We start from the raw sequence: 22,500 nt of genomic DNA, 5'->3' as shown, positions 1-22,500 counted from the left end.
GTAGTTCGCGTTTCACATATATATATATATATATATATATATGAAACGCGAACTACTGCTGCTCCTTGCGCCACTTAGTAGAAAACGGTTATCTATTTGTATATATATATATATATATGTATATATATATATATATATATATATATATATATATATATATATATATATATATATATATATATATATATATATATATATATATATATATATATATATATATATATATATATATAACGTTCGTTTTCCTTTCTTACATTATAACTATTTTAATTATTACATGTATTATTATTCATCATGTATTTATTTATTTATTTATTTATTTGCTTACGAGACGCTTCTTCTTTTTCTTTTGTTTGTGGGTCTCTCTTGGTGTCTTCCCCTGCGCGACTACTCAGTCACAGCCTGGCCCCACCTCCCACTCCCTCCCCGCGTACCAGTTGGCTCTCTACGCCTCAGTACCATTATTAACCGTACAGTGTTTAGTAGGTACAAGTATTTATACTATTTCGGTTTTGAATCATAATACGGCCTTCAATTTTGTTTATATATATAAAAGGTGTCACTAACAGTAACAAAGAATATTTTGACAAGTCAGGAGTGAATATTTTCATACACATACCTATCTTTTGGGCTCGGAGTTGGGTACACGTGGGGGCTGCTGTTTCCCAAGAATTCATCACATAAAAAAAGGTAAGTTATTTCTCAGATCCATAATTAGAAAGAAAAAAAAAAAGAAAGAAACGAGAATTCAGAGTAATCGGTAAAAATCCAAAGTATGTTCTATTTTTTTGAGAACTGCGGGTGTAGTAGCCACGACCTACAGACGTGGGGTGCTGCCAGATGCACATCCAGTCATTTTCTTGAACATGCAATTCTTGTATATTTATAAGTTTTTATAATATACTTATTTGTTACACACAATATAGTGTTGTGGAAGGTGTATGTAAAGGTGAGAATAAAAGCCTTAACAAACATAAAAATAAAATTTCGCATCCCTTGTTTGGTATCGTTAGCTCTGAGGAGGGAATTTCCATTCATAGCATGGGAATAATAAACATATGAAACTTTTCTCTCTCTCTCTCTCTCTCTCTCTCTCTCTCTCTCTCTCTCTCTCTCTCTCTCTCTCTCTCTCTCTCTCTCTCTCTCTCTCTCTCTCTCATTATATGGGGTAAAAAAAAAAAATTGCAACCTGACAAAACCTTTATCTCTGACAAGGCACATTATTTTCTATTATATGGGATAATATATATATATATATATATATATATATATATATATATATATATATATATATATATATATATATATATATATATATATATATATATATATATATATATATATATATATATATACACCAGCCGTTCTATTTGTGTTTTCGTTCACTCCTGGAAACATCTGAACAATACTACACCCAAGAACAAGTTAGGAGGAGAGGGTGAGAAAAACTGATAGAGACGACTCTGAATTTCTAACTTCATATAAACTGTTTTAGTTAGAGATGAGATGTGAAATTAGAGGAGAGGGTGAGAAAAATTGGTGGAGACAACTCTGAATATCTAACTTCATATAGTTAGTTAGAGATGAGATGTGAGATTTCCAGCTTAGATTATTAGTGAAAGACAGACAGAGGAAGTTCAATGTAGAAGCAGGAGACCGTTGTGTCAATGAAAAAAAAAAAAAACGAAAAAGGGGGATAGTTATCTGGAAGGTTTTGTTAAGTTAACAGATGAAGGAATTGAATTTTGAGGCATTGCTTTATACCAAACAGAAATTTTAAAAAGATTAGAAGTATGGTGTTGTGTGGCTTCTCTACGTTAGCTGTTTAGTTTCTAAAGGGTTGGACGTCTATGAAGAGACGTGAAGAAAAGATGATATTACATAGAAGGTAAGAAGGTAGGAAGATAGTTTGGAAATTAAAGATTGTGCCATATTCTGTCAAAACCTTTTGATATATCTAAGACAACAACGAAAGTTTCACAAAATCTTTAAAATTGCATAAGGACGACTCAGTAAGGATAGCCAATAGAGCGGCCATGACTGAACTCATACTGGCGATCACATGTATGGTCATGAAATGATAGAAGTTTAAGAATTTTCCTATTCAGGATATATATTAAAAACATCAGAGGGGTAGGAAATTAAATCAATAGGGCAGTAGTTTAAGAGATTAGAACAAACTTTTTTCACACTCTATTCTCGAACATTAAAGACAAAAGCCTCTCTTGGGTAGAGCATGTCAGAGGATCAACACTGCTTTCACGGGTGTATTTCTGTGAGTGTTGTATGAAGTGAACATGGGTGTCCCCATTTGTTTCAGGCACCACGTGATCACTTCCTTGTTAATGGGGAACAAGGGAGCGTGACGCAATGAAGGTAGACTCTGACATAATTTGTGGGTAGCTTCGCCCCTTTGTATGGAGAGAGAGAGAGAGAGAGAGAGAGAGAGAGAGAGAGAGAGAGAGAGAGAGAGAGAGAGAGAGAGAGAGAGAGAGAGAGAGAGAGAGAAAAAAAAAAAAAAAACGGGTTGTGGCTTCATATACAACTGCGAGCGTTTAGTTGCCAGACGCCACCAAGCTGGATCACCTCGGGCATAAAAGTCGGTGACCCAGCAGGCCTCCTGTTCTTTCCTGCTTCCGCCTTCTCGCCTTCTCTGCTAGTATGTTTGTAAGTAATTACATTTCCACTATTGTAAGTGACTTAAACATTTTTTGTTCACTGCAGTTATGCGCCTGGCTGGTGTTTAAATAACGAATTGTGAGTTTATTGTGAAAATGTTTTTGTGTGGAGTTGGAGTATGACGAGATAGTAAATGAATTTTGTGTTATTGCGGTTGTGTTGTGAAGAGAAGGGAGTAACTTGTCTGCTTTGCTCCTGATATCCGGGCTGAAGCTTGTGTTGTTTTGTGTTTGTTTGTCTCTTTTTTTCATATAAATATAATCGTTGTATTTCTGTTAAGATGTGGGTTCCTTGTGTCATACTAAGGGGAAACAAATGAGACACTGCTGTCCTCAAACAGTAGGAATTACCTGGGTAAGCGACTTCATGTTGTGTCCGCGGGTGTAACAAGTAGTGTGGTACGCTGTCCATAACAATAGGCAGATTTGGAAGAGTATGACTAGGCAAAGTACAAGCACGAACGCATAATTTCAGAAAACAACATAAATTTTCCGAGGGTTAATACCAGCTAGGGCATGAAAACATCATTACGAAGGATCTTAATGTGTAGCATGAAATAGTTGGAAATTGGAGAAGAGGGAGGAACAAGTACTGAATCATCCACGGAAGAGTTTTTAGCAAAGGTGTGAGAGAAAAGTTCAGCTTTAGAGATAGATGAGATGGCAGTGGTACTATCAGGTTGAAATAAATGAGGCAAAGATGAAAAAGCAAAGTTACTAGAGATATTTTTTGACGAGGTGTCCGAAGTCACAAGAGGAAATATAAAGTGCATTAGATTCAGGTGATGAAAGGTTCCAGTACCTCTTGTGGGGCCGCATCTTTATCATGTATAAAACAAGAATAAGAAGTGTTAAACCAAGGTTTAGAAGGTTTAGGAAGAGAAAGAATGAGGAATGTACACCTCCATTGCCAACCACCATCACATTTGTTATGCGTTCAGCATACAGAGACGAGTCTCTGATACGGAAGCAGTAATCATTCCAAAGAAAATCAGAATAGTACCTCTTCAATTCCCCTAATTAGCAGGAATAAAACGCTAGAGGTACCTCCACTTTTGGGAATTCTGAGGAGGGAGTAGAACAAATAACAAAGTTGTGGTTGTGGTAGGAGTCCAACAGGAAAGACAGTGATGACATACGCAAAAGGATTAGAAGTTAGGAAAAGATCAAGATTGTTGGATGTATCTCCATCACGGTCAGGAATACGAATAGAGTGTTGCAATACTTGCTCTAGATCATGGAGGATAGTAAAGTTGAATACTAGTTCAACAGGATGGTCAGTGAAGGATGAGGAATAGCAAAGCTATTGGTGAACAATGAAGTCTCCAAGAATGGAAATTTCCGTGAAAGGTAAGAATCAGAATGTGGTCCAATTTGAAAGTTAAATAGTAAACAAAAAAAAAAGTTATAGCTAGAGGAGTTAGTACAGAGCTATACAACACAGAAAAATTTAATTTTAGAGTGAATAGTCGTAGGTGGATGGTAGAAACATTGGAAGACTCAAGCGTGTGGGTACGAGAGCAAGTTGGGTTGTTATGACAAAGAAACTAAGAGGGAACAGAGAAGTAATTACTGTCAGGCCTCAGACACCTGCGTTTCGGTGAGGAAAAGAAGATGAGGTTTACTAGAGGAGAGATGGTGTTCCAAATCTAAATCTAGATCTAAAGGCACGAATATTGCAGAAGTTAATGAAGTAAAAGTTAAGAGGGTGTCAAGGGATTTACGAATGATACCAGAAGAAAAGCAGTCCGACCTGAAGACATTTGTGGTCCCCTCTAGAGATGTGGACTCCGACACTTGTGTACGAATCATCATATTGAATTTTTATTTATTTTTTTTATTTATTTATTTTATTATCATTATTTTTTTTTTTTATTATATAGGAAGGACACTGGCCAAGGGCAACAAAAATCCAATTAAAAAAAAAAAAGCCCACAGAGATGCCAGTCCCAGGAAAGGGTCCAAAGCGGTAGTCAAAAATTGAAGGATAAATTAGTAAGTGTCTTGAAACCTCCCTCTTCAAGGAATTCAAGTTACAGGAAGGTGGAAATACAGAAGCAGGCAGGAAGTTCCAGAGTTCACCAGAGAAAGGGATGAATGATTGAGAATACTGGTTAACTCTTGCATTAGAGAGGTGGACAGAATAGGGGTGAGAGAAAAAATAAAAAACCTTGTGCAGCGAGGCCGCGGGAGGAAGGGAAGCATGCAGTTAGCAAGATGAGAAGAGCAGTTAGCATGAAAATAGCAGCAGAAGACAGCTAGAGATGAAACACTGCGGCGATGAGAGAGAGGCTGAAGACAGTCAGTTAGAGGAGAGGAGTTGTTGAGACGAAAAGCTTTTGATTCCACCCTGTCTAAAAGAGCTGTATGAGTGGAACCCCCCCAAACATGTGAAGCATACTCTATACATGGAAGGATAAGGCCCTTGTACAGAGTTAGCAGTTGGGAGGGGGGAGGTGAGGAAAACTGGCGGAGACGTCTCAGAACGCTTAACTTCATAGAAGCTGTTTTAGCTAGAGATGAGATGTGAAGTTTCCAATTCAGATTATAAGTAAAGGACAGACCGAGGATGTTCAGTGTAGAGGAGAGGGACAGTTGAGTATCAATGAAGAAGAGGGGATAGTTGTCTAGAAGGTTGTGTCGAGTTGATAGATGGAGGAATTGAGTTTTTGAGGCATTGAACAATACCAAGTTTGCTCTGCCCCAATCAAAAATTTTAGAAAGATCAAAAGTCAGGCGTTCTCTGGCTTCCCTGCGTGAAATGTTGACTTCCTGAAGGGATGGACGTCTATGAAAAGACGTGTAAAAGTGCAGGGTGGTATCATCAGCGTAGGAGGGGATAGGACAAGAAGTTTGGTTTAGAAGGTCATTGATGAATAATAAGAAGAAAGTGGGTGACATGACAGAACCCTGAGGAACACCACCGTTAATAGATTTAGGAGAAGAACACTGACTGTCTACCACAGGAGCAATAGAACGGTCAGAAAGGAAACTTGAGATGAAGTTACAGAGAGAAGGATAGAAGCCGTAGGACAGTAGTTTGGAAGTCAAAGCTTTGTGCCAGACTCTATACAAAAACTTTTAATATTTTGAATGATGGGTGTGTATATAATACATGGATGTAGATTTGTGTGAAGGAGCAGAGAGAGCAGGCTGTGACTGCCCACTTGTATTAAGACACAAAGGAAACGTTCACTGAGGTCAGAGTTGGGTCATTGATAAGTTCACAACACCCCTCGATCCAATACAAAACCAGTTTAGTGCTGGGAGCAACTATTGTTTTGACAGGTGCCTACTGTCTCCCTCTGTGTGTGTTTTTTTTTTTTTTTTTGCGTTTGGTTGTTTTTTTTTTATGTCGTTTTAGTTTAGTTTAGTTTAGTTGTTTGTTGTTATTCCGTGTTATTTTTGTTGTTGTTGTTGTTGTTGTTGTTGTTGTTGTTGTTGTTGTTGTTGTTGTTGTTATCGTCGTTGCTGTTGTTTTTATCGGTGTTCTTCTTGTTGTTATTGTTGTCGTAGTTTTTGTTGCTATTATTGTTGTTGTTGTTGTTGTTGTTGTTGTTATTGTTTAAAGTTGTGGTTGTTTTTTATTTTAGTGTTGTTCGATGTTGTTCTTGTTGTTTCGTATTTTTGTTGTTTGATGGTGTCGCTCTTATATAATGTTTGTTCAGTGTAAGTCAACCACAAGAGTAGCTGCAACTCACGGTGCAACGGTGCTTGCAAGTCTCGACTCGACCACAACCTGCGAGAAAAGGAAACATAATGAACAGTTACAACTTAGGTTAGGGCTCATGATTTATTGATTAAAAAAAAATAGGGAAATGGTGCAACATCTCTGTGAAAATTTCCACTCGCATCACCGATAATATCAATGTATTATTGTTCTGTGCTGTGACTTGCATGTAAGTTGTAGAGCTATAATAAAGGGTAATTAGTGTTAACATAATACAAAACAAAGTTTTAGTTACTACTATAAATAATCTGGGAAGAAGATGAGTGCATATATAGGTAGCTATTGTTTCGAGGTGCGAACCTGCCTGTCTCGAGGAGAGGCCCTGCACGCAGGAAAGTTCCCGCACACTGCGCATTTGAGAGCCAGTCTCGCCTCGTGATTGGTGCAAGAAGTCTCGCCTCATGAATGGCCGCCACCTTCTCATCAGCTAACTTAACGTAACCTAATCTAACCTAATTAAGCTAACCTTACCTAACATAACCAAATCTAACCTAATAATCAAACCTAACCTGACTAACTTAAACCTAACCTTACCTAACCCAGCTGAAATAATGTTTTATAATAAACAAAAGACGATATCCAGTAATTTAGTACAAGGTAGTTAGGTTAAACGGTAGTTAGGTTAAGGTTAAAGTTAGGTCAGGTTACATTAGTTAGGTTCGGGTTAGATTAGATGATAAGAAGGTGGCAGATAATTACATGGCGAGACTGCACGCATATGCGCAGAGAGTGCGAGGACTTTCCTGAGTGCAGGCCCTCCCCCTCGAGTAGCAGTCACCAGCCGACAGCCTTTCAAGTCAGTTCTCCGTCACCTTACAGCTTGCACTTGTTAAATTCTTTAAGTTAATGAGAATTTAGAGGCTCGGAACTTGGATGACCAAACAGAAACTTGTCTTTACTACGAAAACACGACCAGACACTAACTTGGAACGTACAGTGACACCAACTCGCCAGTGACCCCAGCCATCACAACTTCCTGCTATCCACTTGTACCACAGCAAAGTTATCAGTTATTTAAAATTATATTTTGCGATGCTTTCTGTAATTATGTGTTAGCTGAGAGAGCAAAAGGATTAGTGTTAAGGTCAAAAATTTCCCATAATTAATTTTGGTAATCCGAGTGAGGAAGACGGCTTCTTGTAGCTACCGAAAGTTATAGAAGCTTCATAACAGATGTTTCGTATGGCATTAGTTGGCCACAGGAACACTCACAGAGCAATTCTGCAAATTCACGGATGTGAAATAAGGACTTTTCAGTGACGTGAAACCTTTGACCACGATCGAAGATCAAAATAGGTGTTAAAATAGCCTCACGAATTATCCATATTGTATCCGGTTATCAATGAGGTAAACCGGTAAAACGGACCTTAGTGACATAACGGAACACATTAAAGGCATAAATAGAGAAATACAAAACCACTATTCTTCAGAGATTGTTATAGTGCAAATAGAACCTAAAATATAATGGCATCTGGCAAGGAAGGTAGGAGACACGTGTGCTGCCATCTCAGGTAATTCGTAGACAGGAAAATGTGGGATGAAGTCATAAAGGCGTATTATACAAACCACTAATCTAAAGCCCAGCCTGAAACATCTCAAACATATGTTGAGGTCAGTAGAACTGGAGGTGTAAACTACCACAACGTATAAGGTTAAATAAGAACAACCTAAAATTAGATCTACAAACATGTCTATTAAAATCTTAAAGAAATCCTTCGCAACAAAACAAGGTTGGTTGGCAAGAACTATCAAGTAAAGCAATGAGCTAACAGGCAGTGAAAAATTAACCCAGGGCAAATTACAGAGTAGAAAAATCAATAAAGAAAAAAAAAAGTAGTTGTCAGGGTACATTCAACCAGTTAGAAGGTAAACTGTGAGCTGATGAACATTCTGAAGCTATGAACAATTCAATTCAGACTATGAATAACAAGAAGTAAATTATGGGGAACGGTTAACTATGTTTGAAGATTAATTAGAAGTATTACGAAGTAATTCAACTAATAACACCCCCCCACAATTCCGCAATGAAAGCCCAGCTTTACATAACACTGCCAGCTATAACTTTACCAGTATTTACAAGGAATATCACTGAGTGACAATCATTCTGGAAAAGATAGAAGGGATTAATCCATCAAAGACAAGGCATTGCACAAAATAAGTAAATTCTCCTGTCTGTTAAGGCAACTAAAAGACATTGCCTACCTAATAATTTATAAATTCGTTATTACAGAAGAAAATCATGATCAGGTTGCCATCAGGTTGCTCAGAGAGAATTATAATGAAAAGGAGCTAATAAGCACTAAATTCATCTATAAACTCCTAGATTTACTATCTCTTAACCATAATTATAAGGAATTACAACTTTTCAGGTTCAATTAGAATGCCTGAAGTCAATAATATTGAGGATACAGCATGATAAGCCTTATAATAGAAAGGAAGCTAAGAAAACACTAGAAATGTTGTATTTACCTAAAAAGCCAATTCATCTTCAAGGAAATTGATGAATCATTGCTGAAAATTTACAGAAACATGAGCAATGAAGAGACATTGAAACCAAATAAAATAGATCCTAATGAAACTTACCATGAACAGGTGAACAAGATCCAACCCTATAAAATGAAAGGAAGCGAATCCAAACCTAACTATTACCCAGCAAATGAAGCCAAGCCAGGTTATGGGGACCCGGAAACAATAGGTAACTTCTCTACCACTGTAAATAAGAGGGCAGAGGTACCAGCCCATGCTAACTATAATAACAAGACAGGAGCGAGACCTAAAACGCCAACACTAAGGAAATGTGCGTTTTGCTCTGAACAACACAATACACTGCTGCAATTACCAAGGGTTAGAAAGGACGATAAACAGACTATGGTCAGACCATTTTACCCTAAGCATTTGGGCGTTGTCCTTTCCGGGGATTTCCCGGCCTATAGCTCTGCCAATCTTCTATAACACACCTCATGTCAGGTACTTACTACTTCAAAATTACAAGGAGTTTAAGTTTACACTCTAATCCTCTAAAAAAAGCTTAGTTAATGTAGTATATGTTTATTTATTTTTTTAGTAACAACTGTATTTTTTTTTTCGGGGGGGAAACCACAATTCTCTAAAAAGCTAAGTTAATGTAGTATTTTTTTTTTTTTTTTGTGATAACTGCATTTTTTTCAAACAGCACAATATTTAGCTGAGTTTCCTCCCTGCGATGTAACGTTTTTATTATTATTATTATTATTATTATTATTATTATTATTATTATTATTATTATTATTATTATCTTTTTTTTTTTTTTTTAATGCTTCAGCCAGGTCGCACTGTCAGAGCGGCTGTGTCATTCCATTGGTCACTTCCATCCGCAACACGTGCGTGAGGAGGAAGACATAGAGATAGATAGACATAGAGAGAGAGAGAGAGAGAGAGAGAGAGAGAGAGAGAGAGTGGGATTATCTAATCCGATAATTTGCTCAGCGCAAGGATTGGCAACGCCACAGGCCAGGAAATCCCCGTAAAGGACAACGTCTAAATGCTTTAGATAAAATGATCAGACCATAGTGGAGGTAGAAGTGTGCACATTATACTTAAATGAATCACACCAAATAAAAAAAAAAAAAAAGTAAGAGAAACCTGCATATGTTCCCTATATGTAAGAAAGGAGTGCATCATGTTACTCTATGTAAGGTAATATGGTATGAAATTAAAATAACCCTTTCACATAATGAAACCAACAATAAGCATCCTGCCTCCTGCAGCAGTTTTTATAGCAGAATTAGATATTAGTAGTCAAAGATGGAGGTCAAGATTCTGTTCCACACAGGATCACAGAAAAACTCTGTAAGTAAAGATAAAAGTAACAGCTTTAAACCTGCCAATGAAAGGACAAGATCAATTAAAAATTTCGAGTCTCCTAACCAATAAAAATACCCAAACTTATGTATCAATCAATCAATATATATATATATATATATATATATATATATATATATATATATATATATATATATATATATATATATATATATATATATATATATATATATATATATATATATATATATGAAGAGGCAGTAGGTACCTGCCGAAACGATAATTACTCCCAGCGAGGTTTAAACACTGAAACAGGCGGTGCTGTGAACTTATTATTAAACACAGATATGACCTTACTAAACGTTTCCTTGTGTGTCTCACAATACATAAGGGCAGTCACAACCTGCCCTATAAAGAAAACTCTCTTCCTTCACACAAAATTACAAGCACCTAGTTACACACACACCCTTCACTCAAAATTCAAAATTATCATGGCGACTCCTACACCAGCTTCGAAGTTTCTTTCTGGGAAGGGACCACAAATGTCCCTTGGTCAGATTGCTCTTCTGATATCGACCCTAAGTGTCTTGACACCCACCTCTACTTTTTCTTCATTAACTACTAAATCATTCGCGTTCTTAGATTTAATTTTCAATCTGTAGAACACCACCTCTCCTCTACTAAACTTTCACAGGAGAAGGCAGTAGACACCTGCCGAAACGATAATTACTACAAGTGAGGTCTTAAGCACTGTTCAGGGGGTGCTGTGAACTTATCATTAAACCCAGCTGTGACCTCACTGAACGTTTCCCTTTGTGTCTCACAACACAAGGGTGTAGTCACAGCCTGCCCTCTAACGACAACTTTTTTCCTCCACACAAAACTACAAGCACCTAATAACACACACACCATTCACTCAAAAATTTCAAGATTATCATGGCGACTCCTACACCAGCCTCGGAATCCCCATCTGGGGAGGGGACTATGAATGTCCCCAGGTCGGACTGCCTTTCTGTCGACGACCCTAAGTATCTTGATATCCCCCCTCAACTTTTTCTTCGTTAAGTTCTGCAACATTCGCGGCCTAAGATCTAATTTTCAATCTGTAGAACACCACCTCTCCTCTTCTAAACCTCATCTTCTTTTCCTCACTGAAACTCAGGTGTCTGAGGCAACTGACAGTAGCCCCTTTTCTGTTCCCTCCTACTTTCTCTATCCTCATTTTCGATTCAAAGCTGGATGTTGCGTTTATATGCGAAATGACTTAACCTGCTCTCGTGCCCCCGTTCTTGAATCTTTCCAGTTTTCCACCATCTGGCTACGACTACAGAGTCACTCTCAAACTAAAATTTATCTGTGCTGTATACCTCTCACCTAACTCCTCTGACTAAGAAATTCTTTGACTACTTAACTTCCAAAGTGGGGCACATTCTGACCCTCTTCTCTTTTGCAGAGATCTCCATTCTTGGAGACTTCAATGTTCACCACCAGCTTTGGCTTTCCTTTCCCTTCACTGACCATCCTGGTGAACTAGCCTTCAACTTTGCTATCCTTCACGACCTAGAGCAATTGGTGCAACACCCTACTCGTATTCCTGACCGTGTTGGAGATACGCCCAATATTCTTGACCTTTTCCTGACCTCTAATCCTTCTGCTTATGCTGTCACCCTTTCTTCTCCCTTGGGCTCCTCCGATCACAATCTCATATCTGTATCTTGTCCTATCACTCCAATCCCTCCTCAGGATCCCCCTAAGCGTAGGTGCCTCTGACGTTTTGACTCTGTCAGTTGGGGGGACCTGAGGAGGTATTTTGCTGATAGTGATAGTGTCTGGCATGGAAGCGTACATTCCTCGCTCTTTTTCTCGACCTAAACCTTCCAAACCTTGGTTCAACACAGCTTGTTCTCGTGCTATACATGATATAGAGGTGGCCCATAAAGGGTATTTAAGCCTTCCATCACCAGAATCTCATGCACTTTATATTTCTGCCCGGAACCATGCCAAGCAACTAGCCAAAAACTCCTTCACTAACAGAAAGTGTCAAAATCTTTCAAGATCTAACTCCCCTCGTGACTTCTGGCATATAGCAATAAATATCTCCAATAACTTTGCTTCTTCTTCTTTCCCTCCTTTATTTCAAACAGATGGCACCACTGCTATCACATCTATTTTTAAAGCTGAACTCTTCGCTCAAAGCTTTGATAAAAACTTTACCTTGGACGATTCTGGGTTTGTTCCTCCTTCTCCTCCACCCTCTGACTACTTCATGCTACCTATTAAAATTCTTCGCAATGATGTTTTCCATGCTCTTGTTGGCCTAAACCCTCGTAAGGCTTATGGACCTGATGGGGTCTCTTCTATTGTTCTCCAGAACTGTGCCTCCATGCTTGCACCTTGTCTAGTCAAACTCTTTCAGCTCTGTCTGTCAACATCTACCTTTCCTTCTTGCTGGAAGTTTGCCTACATTCAACTTTTTCCTATAAAGGGCGACCGTTCTAATCCATCAAACTACCGTCCTATTGCTTTAATTTCCTGCCTATCTAAAGTTTTTGAATCTATCCTCAACAGGAAGATTCTTAAACATCTATCACTTCACAACCTTCTATCTGATTGCCAGTATGGGTTCCGTCAAGGCCTCTCTAATGGTGATCTTCTGGCTTTTCTTACTGAGTCTTGGTCATCCTCTTTTAGAGATTTTAGTGAAACTTTTGCTGTTGGCTTGGACATATCAAAAGGTTTCGATAGAGTCTGGCACAAAGCTTTGATTTCCAAACTACCCTCCTACGGTTTCTATCCTTCTCTCTGTAACTTCATCTCAAGTTTCCTTTCTGACCGTTCTATTGCTACTGTGGTAGATGGTCACTGTACTTCCTCAAGGTTCTGTCCTGTCAGCCACTTTCTTCTTATTATTCATTATTGATCTTCTAAACAAAACTTCTTGTTCTGTCCACTCCTATGCTGATGATACCACCCTGCATTTTTCCATGTCTTTTCATAGACGTCCAACCTTCCAGGAGGTAAAGATTTCACGCAGGTAAGCCACAGAACGCTTGACTTATGATCTTTCTAAAATTTCTGATTGGGGTAGAGCAAACTTGGTATTGTTCAATGCCTCAAAAACTCAATTCCTCCATCTATCAACTCGACACAACCTTCCAGACAAGTATCCCCTTTTCTTCAATGACACTCAACTGTCCCCTTCTTCTACACTGAACATCCTTTGTCTTTCCTTTACTTATAATCTGAACTGGAAACTTCACATCTAATCTCTAGCTAAAACAGCCTCTATGAATTAAGCGTTCTGAAACTTTTCCGCCAGTTTTTCTCACCTCTGCAGCTGCTAACTCTGTACAAGGGCCTTATCCGTCCATATATGGAGTATGATTCACATGTCCTGTTGGGGGTTCCACTCATGCTGCTCTTCTAGACAGGGTGGATTCAAAAGCTTTTCGTTTCATCAACTCCTCTCCTCTAACTGACTGTCTTCAGCCTCTTTCTCACCGCCGCAATGTTGCATCTGTAGCTGTCTTTTACCGCTATTTTCATGCTAACTGCTCTTCTGATCTTGCTAACTGCATGCCTCCCCTCCTCCCGCGGCCTCGCTGCACAAGACTTTCTTCTTTCTCTCTCTCTTATTCCGTCCACCTCTCTAACGAAAGAGTTACCGGTATTCTCAATCATTCATCCCTTTCTCTGGTAAACTCTCGAACTCCCTGCCTTCTTCTCTATTTTCACCTTCCTATGATTAGAATTCCTTCAAGAGGAAGGTTTCAAGACACTTATCCATCAGTTTTTTTACTACTGCCTTGACCCTTTTATGGGACTGGCATTTCAGTGGGCATTATTTTTTAATTGGATTTTTGTTGCCCTTGGCCAGTGTCCCTCCTACATAAAAATAAATAAATAAATAAATAAATAAATAAATAAACAGCACGAATTCCTTATAGATATCCATAAGGCTCTAGGTGAATGATCCAAAGGTAATATTAAGCTAATAAAAAATCTTAGGCTATACATGGATTAAGAGCAAATCATAAGGTGCGGAGTTAGAACTACCATATGGAACAAAGCAACCTATCCGGCTACCAAAGGAGAGTTACCTCACCAAATTAATCAGAATGGAAGCTCATAGAATAACATTGCATGGAAGGATTGAAGAAACACTATCTCAAGTTAGATACGTCAAGTTGAGATACGTCAAGTACTAAAAACTTAACTGAAGGAGTGGAACATATGCTGACGTTATGAGGCCAGAACCCCCAAATCTACCTTCGGAAAAAGTAACCGTAGGTAGACCCTTCGAAGTAACGGGAGCAGAATACACGAGCGCTCTGATAATAGCAGATGAGAGTGACGTTCATAAAAAAGCTTTATATATGTTCATTCACCTGTGCCAGGACAAGATATATTTATCTAGAAGTTACTGAAATTTTGTTTTTTATGTGGGAGGGACACTACCCAAGGGCAACAGAAATCCAGTAACAGAAAATAACCACTAAAATGCCCGTCTTAACAGGGTCCAATGCGTTAGTAAGAAATTGAAGGATGTGTCTTGAAACCTCCCTCTTTAAGGAGTTCAAGTCATGGGATGGTGGAAATACGGAAGACAGGGAATTTCAGAGATTACCAGAGAAAGGTATGAATGACTGAGAACACTCGTTAACTCTTGCATTAGAGAGATGGACAGAATAGGAATGAGAGAAAGAAGAAAGTATTATGCATTGAGGTTGCGGGAGGAGAGCAGGCATGCCGTTAGCGAGATCAGAAGAGCAGTTAGGATAAAAATAGCGATAGAAGATACCAAGAGATGCAACATCGCGGCGCTGAAAAAGAGGCTAAAGATAGTCAGTTAGAGGAGAGGAGTTGATGAAACAAAAACCTTTTCATTCCACTCTAGAAGAACGGTATGAGTGGAACACCACACACGTGAAGAATACTCCATACATGGAAAGATAAGGCCCTTGTACAGAGTTAGCAGCTGGGAGTGGGTGGTTGAGGAAAACTGGTGGAGACGTCTCAGAACACCTAACTCTATAGAAGGTGTTTCACCTAGAGATGAGATGTGAAGTTTCCAGTTTAGATTTTAAGAAAATGACAGGCCGAGAATGTTCAGTGTAGAAGAGCAGGACAGTTGACTGTCATTGAAAAAGAGGGAATTGTTGTCTGGAAGATTGTGTTGAGTTGAAAGGTGGAGCAATTTAGTTTTTGAGGCATTGAACAATTCCAGCTTTGCTCTGGCCCAGTCAGAAATTTTAGAGAGATCAGAAGTCAGGCGTTCTGTGGGTTCCCTGCGTGAACTGTTTATTTCCTGAAAGATTGGACGTCTACGAAAAGATGTGGAAAAGTGCAGGGTGGTATCATCAGCATAGGAGTGGATAGGACAAAAAGTTTAGTTTAGAAGATCATTGACGAATAAAAGGATGAGAGTGGGTGACAGGAGAAACATTGGGAAACACCATTGTTAATAGATTTAGGAGGAAAAAACTGAGCCTCTACCACGGCACAAATAGGACGGTTATAGAGAAAACGATATAAGCCATTGGAGGGCAATTTGGAAATCAAAGTTTTGTGCCAGACTCTATCAAAAGCTTTTCATATGTCTAAAACACCAACAAAAGTTTCACCAAGATCTCTAAAAGAGACCAAGACTCATTGAGGAAAGTCAGATCATCGGTACAGCGACCTTTGAAGGAACCCCATACTGGCGATCAGATAGAAGGTTGTGAAGTCATATGATTAAGAATCTTCCTGTTGAAGATAGATTCAAAAACTTTAGATAGGCAGGAAAATAAAGGAATAAGACAGTAGTTTGAAGGATTAGAACGGTCACCCTTTTTTAGGAACAGGCTGAATGTAAGCAAACTTCCATCAAGAAGAAAAGGTAGATGTTGATAGACAGAACTGAAAGAGTTTGAGTAGGCAAGGTGCAAGCACGGAGGCGCAAATTCTAAGAACAGTAGGAGAGACCCTATCAGATTATTAAACTTCCGAGACCCTCGGAAGGTATTGTTCATTGTCTCAAAATCTCAATTACTCCATTTATCAATTCGACGCAACATTCCAGACAACTATCCACTCTTTTTGAATGCCTTTCAACTGTATCCCTCTTCTACACTGAATATCCTCTGTCTGTCCTTTAGTTATAAACTTTACTTATAAACACAAGCCTTTCTTTTTTTCTCTCAATCTTATTGTATCCACCTCTAATGCAAGAGCTAAGCAGTATTCTCAGTCATTCATCCCTGTCTGTGGTAAACTCTAGAACTCCCTACCTGCTTCTGTATTTCCTTCCTATGACTTGAACTCTTTCAAGAGGGAGGTTTCAAGACCTGTATTTTTGACTAAGGCTTTCGCCTCTATATGGGGACTGGCACCTCAGTGTGCCTTTTTTTTTCTTTTTTTTTTTTTACCTTGGCCGGTGCCCCTCCTACATAAAAAAAAAAAAAAAGAAATACAGAATATAGGTCCCAGTTTCTTTGTGGGAAAGTTATCAACAAAACAAATTGTTACATAGGTGGGAGAAATACTGGTCTGATGAGTATCTTGTCAGTCTTTGCGAGAAATTCTATGGCGCTGAACCAGGTGAAAAAATAGTTTCCGTTAAGGAAGGTGAAATTGTCTCGTTAAAAATGGAGCAGAGTCGTTTCACTTGCCCTTTAGCTAGGATACTGAGATTGTATCCTGGTAAAAATTCTTGTAAAGGGACAAAGAACTCTTAGAACTATCATCAACATAATTCCATTAGAGTACTCTCCTGAGTCTGCCCCAATCAACCGTATTGAGGTCCGCAGATCCGGAGGGTTGCCTTCGGTCCAGGAGAATACAGACATTCAAGTGCGGACCAGGCCAGTATTCCACTCGCATCACGCATAACATCTATGTAATATTGGTTTGTGCTAAGATTTGTATATATATTGTAAAGGCATACTAAAGGATAGTTAAGATTAATATAGTACAAACTTAGTATAAGTTACTACTATAAATAAATTGGGAAGTAGATATGTAGGGATGTAGGTAGCTATTGGTTTGACGTGGCGAGTTGAGAGCCCACAGGAGCGAATCTGCCTGCCTCAAATATCAATCGCCTGCCACCAGCTTTTCAAGCCAGTTTTGCGCTACACTAGAACTTGCACTTATTAATTCACTAAGTTAATAAGAACTTAGAAGCTTGGAACTTGGATGACCACAAAGAAAGCTGTCTTCGCTACGAAAACACGACCAACCACTGGGTTGGAACGCCCAGTGATATCAACTCACCACCGACATTGGCTGTCACAGCTCCCCACTTGCCCCGTGTACTACAGCTAAGTTACCTGTTATTTCTAATTATATTTTGAGATGCTTTCTGTGATTGTGTGTTAGCTGAAAATGATGAATGTTAAGGTTGAAAAGCTCCCACAATCGCGTTCATTTGGCAACAAACTGAGTATCGGAATATGTGTTCTGTCGAACACCACTTGTTTGAAATGTGATTTCCTAAATAATCCTGATGAAGAAATATGATTTTAGTAGTGATAATTTTTCACTAATACTAAAAGAAGAAAATGTGAAAAAATAATAATTAAATAAATAGTGTAACATGGACAGTACTTTACTCTCCAACAACTTGTGCACGTTTTTCGGACGAAAAACACTCAGCATACTGTTTAAATTTTCCATTGGCAATATTTATCAAGAAACTTAACCTCTTTCCACATCCTGGCCTTGGACGGCTGGAGTTTTGATGATAGAAACTATGGTCTGACCATGTTGAAGTGAGCGTTTAGGCGTTGTCATTTAGCCAGCTTGCGGCAACACTAAACCTTGCAATGAACAAAATATCAGATTAGAGCCTGTGCCGCTGATAACCTCTCTCCCCACACATCTCTCTCTCTCTCTCTCTCTCTCTCTCTCTCTCTCTCTCTCTCTCTCTCTCTCTCTCTCTCTCTCTCTCTCTCTCTCTCTCTCTCTCTCTCTCTCTCTCTCTCTCTCTCTCTCTCTCTCTCTCTACCATACGTTTAGCGAGTCGTCATCCCTAATTCTTATTGTTTATATATGGTATATAGTACTTAAAATATCATGGACAAAGCCGAAAACATTCGTTTACAAACTCTGCATGACGTAGCAATTTTGGCGATGTGCTCATGAATATGATTACATTCATATAATGCTAGTTTTAAAAGATAGGGAGAAATTGGTTCACAAATAGAACAGTAATCGACTGGAATAGACTCAGTAATCAGGACAGTGACTAGTCAATATGATGATTTTAAAATAAGATTTATGGAGTGGGGACGAGAGACGGATACAGTGAGTGGGTGTTACACAGGACTGCCGCATGTAGCCCTGATGGATTCCTGCAGTTTTCCATATATGCTCTTATGTTTTGATTAGTAGTGACGTTCGTCCACTGCCATGCATGCGACCACGACCACGTACACACACATGCCAATACTTACACACAGCAGCAGCAACAGCAAGACACCAGATGCGATGAACTTCATGTTGGCAGCGCGACGCTCAGGAGCTGAAGAGACGCACGGAGGTAAAGGAAGGCCCGAGTGCTGTCTGGGTGAGAAGCGTAGCGAGTGAGGAGGACAGGCAGTAGTGAGCTTTTTATAGAGGGCTACTGGACTACGGGAATGAAGTGGTGGGAGGAGACCTCAAGGCTAGGGAAATTACACGGTGAATGAAAATTGCATAAATTCTAAAAAAAAAAGGAAAAAAAAATTGCCTTTATTACCAAGCCCCAAATTTATTATTATTATTATTATTATTATTATCATTATAATAATAATAATGATAATAATAATAATAATAATAATAATAATAATAATAATAATAATAATAATAATAGTAATAATAATAATAATAATAATAATAATAATAACAATAATAATAATAATAATAGTAATAATAATAATAATAATAATAATAATAATAATAATAATAATAATAATAATAATAATAATAATTATTATTATTATTATTATTATTATTAATATACTGCCCGCGTGCCTACGCGGGCAGTGGACGAGAGAAGACAGATTTACGTTATGAAAGCACAGCGTTAAGTTACATTTCAAGAGCACGGAGGTATTTAATAGTTACTGCACACTGTATTATTTCAGTTAAACACTCGACAAAGGAACAGCGAGGACATAGTCACCAGACGGCTGGATATACGCAATGGGACTGAATTTACTATAAAAATATTCATTTCTCTCTCTCTCTCTCTCTCTCTCTCTCTCTCTCTCTCTCTCTCTCTCTCTCTCTCTCTCTCTCTCTCTCTCTCTCTCTCTCTCTCTCTCTCTCTCTCTCTCTCTCTCTCTCTATATATATATATATATATATATATATATATATATATATATTTATTTATTTATTTATTTATTTACTTATTTATTTATTTTTATAGTAAATTCAGTCCCATTGCGCATATCCAGCCGTCTGGTGACCATATATATATTAGTATGCTAAGCAATATATGGACACACAGCAAAAGAAATAACGAAATAAAATATTTGAGGGATGATAATGATTATAGTGTGTTCTGCAGCGAAGTCACGGAAAGAGACAAGGAATGCAGTTTGGAAGTTGAAAGCGGTAATCACGGAAATAGCAGCAGAAGTTAAAGACGCAATACTGCATGGATGAGTAAGAGAGTGGACACAATATATACTTTAAAACAAGGGAGTTGCGTATGTGAAAGAAAAAAAAATAAACTAATTAATTTTCAATGGAAATACATGATGGTCTAAAAGGAATACCATCAGAGGACGAGATATATTTAAAAAAAATAGAATTATCGATTATGGTGAATGTAACAGCAATGCAAGGCTGAGTCAGCACAACAGATGACTGCCAGAAGGAAAACAAGAAGCAACAAAACACACTGCTTCACTTGATAGTTGTGCAATGTATCGAGTGCTCAAGGTTACCAACTCTGGACAAATGGGAACTCCTGGACGTTCTAGGAAAATTCTTGTGTTAAGATTGATTGTTATTACATAAAGAAGGATCTCCTTCAGGGTTTGGTGGCGTCAATATCTATATTAGTCTGGAATTAAATTATGTAACATGATTTTTTATCTTTGACAAGTAAATGTTATTTTTCAACTCTTTTTCATTGCAAAAAAGAAAATATCCATTATTCCTCTCAAACTTTGTTTTTGTGGCGTTTTTGTCCCAAAATTACTAAATTTCACCATTTTACCATTTTTTGGACAGAAAAAAATTCAAATGACACAAATATTTATTTTAAAACTTCTGAAACTTATTTTTAGGATTAAAAAGGAGCAGTTTTTTTTTTTTTTTCATTTCCGTGGATACAACAAATCACCTTGACCTATGAGCCCCCAAATGTAGACTCCTATCATGCAATATTACATGCCACACACAACGGGAGAGTGAGATGGGTCTAAAAGCGGCGGGTTAAAAAGAGAGAGAGAGAGAGAGAGAGAGAGAGAGAGAGAGAGAGAGAGAGAGAGAGAGAGAGAGAGAGAGAGAGAGAGAGAGAGAGAGAGAGAGAGAGAGAGAGAGACGGGAGAAAAAAAAAATGAAGAGCAGGAAGCTTGTAAATGAAAGCTTTGGGAAAATGATCGCTGATATACACACCATTATTGGACAGTCTACTAATTATTATTGAAAGGGACGTGTGGTATCGTTATTCAGTTTTATTTATTTATTCTTGTTGACGTATTAGTTCGTGTACGTGTAGATCCCTTGCTTGTTTTTCTTGTTGTTGCTATGGTGGTGGTAGTGCTGCTGTAGGTTGGCGGTGGCAGTGTGGAGGTGGTTATCCTCTTCTCCTCCTTGTTGTTCTCCTCTCCTTTCCTCCCATTACCTCACCTAATCTCACCTTTCCCCTTCGTCTCCTTTCCTCTCATTTCGTTTCCTTTCCTCTCATCACTTATCTGCTTCCTGTTCCACTTCATCACCGCAACACCGGAAGCTTTTAAAAACAGAATAATTGATATTAACACGAAGCTTCAAGAACTAAATACTAGTAACACTACCACCACCATTAACGCTATTTAAAACTGAACCACTTAGGTCTTGTTCACGCACCCCTGCATTTTATCCATAAGCAGGACAAGCGGGCCTGTAGTGGTGTGGATAGACTAAAGGAACACACTTGAAGTACATATGGGAATAAATTAGCTGGAGGTGGCCATCTCAAGGTAATGCATGAAGGCGTTGCTTGGCGACAACGAATTGGGCCAGTCAGTTGCAAGGAGACGTGGATCAGTAGGCAGAGCGGCTAACTGAGGTGCTACTGAGAGCACGGAAGCGGTGGGTGCCCCACAAGCTACACAGAGTGAGGTTCTCAGACCAGCCATGGTTTTGACCTTAGTGCCGCGCCGCCTCTGACAACAGCGGCTATGGCACATCTACAAGCGCAACCCCACGTGGTGGAATAAAGACAGTCACAAGGATGCAGCCGCCAACATGGAGTCCACCCAAGCATAGTCCAGGGCACAGTGGGTGGAGAACAAGAAAAGGAAGCTGAGGGGCGGTCACAGCGACTCAAAACAGTGGTGTTACCTTGTGAAGGACACACAATGAGAAGACAACACCTGCACCATCCCCCTCTCCTCAAAGAATCCGGGAACTCCTTATAAGAAATAAGGATAAGGTGGACTTGCTGGGCCAACACTTTGCCCGCAAGATGACTGTCCCTCATCCCACCAAGCTTCCTCCTTCCCTCCCCATGGTTGTGGGGGACAGGCAGACTACAATCATTAGAATTGAGGAAGAGGTGCGAGCTGCCCTCTCAGCCCTCGAGGAGGACAAGGCAGTGGGCCCTGACGGAGTAAGTCCCCGCCTACTTCGCAGGTACTCTGGAGTGCTGGCACACCCTCCCTCCAGGTTATTCGAGGCCATCTTGCGCCAAGAAAGGTGGCCGAAAATGTGGAAGACCACCCATGTTGTGCCAGTACACAAGAAGGGCAGCAGATCGGAGACAGCGAACTACCGCCCCATCTCCCTGCTGTCAGTAGTGGGGAAGGTGCTGGAATGCATCCTAGCGAGGTGCCTCACATCCCACCTCGACAGCCAGCATCTTCTCAGCGCCAGGCAGTTCGGGTTCAGGAAGGCTCGCTCAGCAGCAGACCTCACCCTGCTGTTGTAGAGTGACGCACTGGACCAGGGGAGGCCCACGGCTGTCCTGGCGCTAGATATCGCCGGTGCCTTTGACCGTGTGTGACACGCTTGTATGGTGGAGCGATTACACGCGGTCGGAGTGGTTGGCGTCCTGCTGAAGCTGCTGCGTGACTACCTGCACGAGCGAAAGATGCGGGTAGTCCACAA

General features: G+C 39.3%; 1 long non-coding RNA gene across 1 annotated transcript in view; it reads right to left on the bottom strand.

The window, feature by feature from the left end:
• LOC135089506 (uncharacterized) overlaps positions 1 to 18,786 on the bottom strand; it is a 23,944-nt gene extending 5,158 nt beyond the window's left edge. The window contains exons 1-2 of the long non-coding RNA XR_010261509.1: positions 18,648 to 18,786; positions 6,380 to 6,417 (exon numbers count right to left, since the gene is read on the bottom strand). This is a non-coding gene — a long non-coding RNA (uncharacterized LOC135089506). The remainder of the gene's footprint in view (positions 1 to 6,379; positions 6,418 to 18,647) is intronic.
• Positions 18,787 to 22,500: the final 3,714 nt, after the last annotated feature.

The sequence above is a fragment of the Scylla paramamosain genome, chromosome 33 (assembly GCF_035594125.1).
Source record: "Scylla paramamosain isolate STU-SP2022 chromosome 33, ASM3559412v1, whole genome shotgun sequence".
NCBI classification, from domain to species: Eukaryota; Metazoa; Arthropoda; class Malacostraca; order Decapoda; family Portunidae; genus Scylla; species Scylla paramamosain.
This window is presented reverse-complemented; position numbering and strand designations above follow the sequence as displayed.